This window comes from Rhipicephalus sanguineus, chromosome 6 (assembly GCF_013339695.2).
Source record: "Rhipicephalus sanguineus isolate Rsan-2018 chromosome 6, BIME_Rsan_1.4, whole genome shotgun sequence".
NCBI classification, from domain to species: Eukaryota; Metazoa; Arthropoda; class Arachnida; order Ixodida; family Ixodidae; genus Rhipicephalus; species Rhipicephalus sanguineus.
In genome coordinates, this window is record NC_051181.1 from 55363199 (window position 1) to 55366926 (window position 3728).

The 3728-nt window shown below is 47.0% G+C and overlaps 1 long non-coding RNA gene across 1 annotated transcript; it reads left to right on the forward strand.

Moving 5' to 3' along the window:
• The first annotated feature begins 1319 nt into the window (after positions 1-1319).
• LOC125758972 (uncharacterized) lies at positions 1320-2448 on the forward strand. The gene is made up of 2 exons (XR_007416509.1): positions 1320-1366; positions 2323-2448. It is a non-coding gene; the product is annotated as an uncharacterized LOC125758972 (long non-coding RNA).
• Positions 2449-3728: the final 1280 nt, after the last annotated feature.

The window sequence follows — 3728 nt, forward strand, 5'->3', positions numbered from 1 at the left end:
AATGAATGTAACAGTCGTTTTCAAAGCGCTAGCGGGTAAATGAAGCATTATTATACGATTATACAACACTTATTATGCTAGAATCGCAGTCTATCGCAGCCTCCTAAAAACAATACAGCAGCACAGTACGACCAGCGCGAAGGGCCGCATGGCATAGCGCATGAGTTGAAGCAGACGAAATCGAAGACGGCGCCGCAAGCAGCGCCATCGGGCGCCTTTGTGGATGCGTGAGGAAAAAAAAGCAAGAAATTACTCTCTGACGCAACGGAAAGCTGCCTCAAGTGCGTAAAATACAATTTCAAGTTATACATGTTTGTTGTCAAGCAAAATGAGCCTACCTTCGAGGATTTCCTGTCCTGCCAGTAGATTGACCACATCGCTGTTGGGAGACGCTAGCGGTCATTCTCTCACGATTTTGAACATCAAATTAAAAATATAATTCTTTTTTAATGGGGCAAAAGCATGCTCGTTGCCGCCGATGTGACGAACGATCTGCTCGTTTTCACCACAATCAGAAAAATTTTCCCGAGCGGTAGACAGTCCTTTTAAAGAATGTGCATAAGTTCACGCTATATATTTATACTCCTATGACTGCTTTAGCAGAACAATTTCTACCACTATCGAGTTCTGGCATTCATAGGCATTTCATTGTGCTTTCCAGGTGTCATGCGAGTCGTGCAATACCCTGCTGCAAACAGCAGATGCAACCGGACCACTCCACGGTCTCATCAAAAACATGGACAGTGGGTGCTTGGCGTACCCGATAATGGAAGTGGTCGGGCTTTGCAAGCTCCGCTGCACCTTTGTTGAGCGCGTCATGAAGGCAGACGACGTGAGAAAAAGCAGCAAGCTGTGCCACCTTCTGACGTCAGCCTTGCTTCCACATCTCACTCACTGTGGACAATGGATATGTGAAAAAAATTACCACACTCTAAAAAAAAGAGAGTCAAAAGAGGGTCATGGAACCGTGACTCCCTTCGGGTGTCCGTCGGACCCCTTTTGGAAGGTACAGGCACAAAAAAGAGTTCGCATTTGCGAAGGAGTCACTGGACCCTCCTGAAGCGCGTTTCGATTGGCTTCGGTATACGGAAGAGCCGCCGTATACGCCATACATATCGCACGCTCGCCCTTTGGCGCCGTTGTGGCGCCTTGCTCGGCGACGCAGACGCAGACGGGGTTGGCGCCGGGGTGGCGCGCCGCTCTCCTCTCTCAGTCGTCTCAGTCTCCTGGTCTATTGGAATGCGTTGCGTGGATGAGTTGGTTGCGCGTCTTCGGTGGTATTGAAGCCGGCTCCGTGCACGAAGTGACGCTTGGAGGGGGGAATATTCATGGAGCTGCAGACACCGACAACGGGCGCCAGTAAACGGTGAGTGTACTGCTTTCGTAGGTACTAATTATACAGCTTTAGCTGGGCGTCTGCAGCAGCTCTGCGGAATCTTCCCGCCATTTCCAACAGTAGCCTGTATCCGCGGGGCTGTTGCGGATGCCCAACTAAAGCTGTCAGTTAACGAGTTGCCACCGTTATGCGCGTTGCTGTACAAGCTCCCATAAAGTGAGCGATGCAAACAATAATCGAGGGTCATTTCTTGCTGATCGCACGTCGTGTCTGCACTACTGAAGGTGCAAGATGTCGTTTTGAGGTGCACTTTAGTCTACTTCATAATAACATTTCCATCGACCTTGAGTGTGCGGCGTGCTTCCACGCGTGGGAACGCGAGAAAAAAAAGCCTGTACAGAACGCTCAGACGCACTATATGTAATGGTTTTTGTTGGCTTAAAGACGGTAGTTTGAGGTGCAGATATAGTACGGTGGCTTCCAGAATGTACGCGGTAGTCGTTCAAGTTGGACACGCCTCGCCGGTAAAGTGAAAAAAGCTCTAGACTTTCGACGGCGCGCGTTGTTGCGGCCGCCGGCGTGCACTCTTTTCCCTCGTTTCTGTTTGCTGTTTTCGTGGTTTGCATACACTGCGATGACGTTGGGCGCTAAAACAGAATCGAGTGAGTGTACGTGATTGTGGGAGTTATGTGCGCTAATTCTAGCATATGACATGTCTGATCTCGACGTAGACGGCGTACGCACGCGCTGGGTGTCGTTCGGGCCCTAGTACTCGCATCTGTTTATCTGAGTATTTAAGGATGGGTTACGTTTGTAAAACGTGAGGTCAATAACCGCTCACGGCATGCCCCTGGCTGCCGGAGGATGTGCTTTGTTGTTTTGTTGTTAGCCTTTAATATGTCTGTGTGAACCACTTATTGTGTAGGTTTTGCAAACTTTTACTGCAATTTCATTTTCTCATCATAATATCACGTTCTGCTTTTCAGATACCGTTTTTCATGGTGCTCACGCTGGACAGGAGCGACAACCTAGCAAGCCACAAGTCTGATGCCTCAAGCCGTCACCACTTTTTTATTTATTCTTAATCACAAGGAATAAATATGGAAACATGATGGCGATTTCTGCTGTTCATTTAGCACCATATGACACTGCGCACATCACAGTCACACATTTTAGTTGGCTATACTCATAGAAGTATGTAAATGAGGAATACCCAAACTTCTTAATTGGAAATCACAGACCATCTTTTCGCGCTTTCTATATAACTTTGTTGGAAAATGTGTGTTGTTTTGACGAGTTTTATTAAAATAATGCTAAAACTGAACTATTCTTTTTTTTACAGTCGCTGAGCAGAACGGCAAGTATTATTCGACTTGCTTAAAATGAATACTCCACTATTTTCAACAGTAGTCGCGCAAAAGTAGAGCAAGGATCAAATGAGTAGTTTAAAATACTTGTAGAGTCGCTTGATGCTTCGGTGTGGGTCCCTTGACTCCCCTAGGAGTGTTACCGGCAAGAGTCGTCTGACTCCCTATAAGTGGTAACGTGATCCTTCGGATGAGAGTCTTTCCACTCTTCCTAGAGGGTCAGGGGACTCTCCTAGAGCGAGCCGACCCTGACCCACCAAGAGAGTCACCGTGACTATTTAAAGAGAGTCCTATACGTGGCAAGTCAGAACTCTCCGAAAAGAGTCACGCATACTCTTTTTTTTTAGAGTGCACGCTCACACTGAGGAGCTCTTCAAGGTATTTTTTAAAAGGTTGCTGCGTCCTCTTATAGCCAATAGGGCTCGGAATGCAAGTGCAACTGTAGAGCGAGTCTTGACGTTGTCGCATAAACCTCTGTCAAGGAAGGTTTTCCGCGGGGGAATAAGCTCTTCGTTAGTTACAATAAAATTGCAGTAAAAGGGTTAAGGTGTTCGTCGAATCATTTCACCCTTCTGTCGCCTGCTCATGCAGTTATAAATTTTCCACAAACTCACGTACATTAATATGCGGTTTCCAATTCGTGATTTCATAATGTACATCCAGGCACGTAGCCAAAACTTTTTTCTTGGGGCAAGGAGGGTACACAAGGAGGATTAACAAGGTGAGTTTCATGCCAAGTGCAGGAGCGAGTGGAGCTGTTGGTAGAGACATGCCGTCAGAAACACGGGCAAGGGCTAAAATGAGTAGCGCGTAAAAAAACAGGCAAAAGAAACGGGAGGCAAAAGGAAGAAACGTGCACAGAACAAGCGCTTGTCATTACTGCGTATCTTATTTTCCCGCCGTTTCTTTGCGGGCTACTGATTTCATGTCATGCAACTTTACTAACGTGCCGCGCTTGTTCATTGCCGAGATTAGAGAGAAAGAGGAAAAAGACAAATTTCGGGAGAAAAGGCGGCCACCCTCCT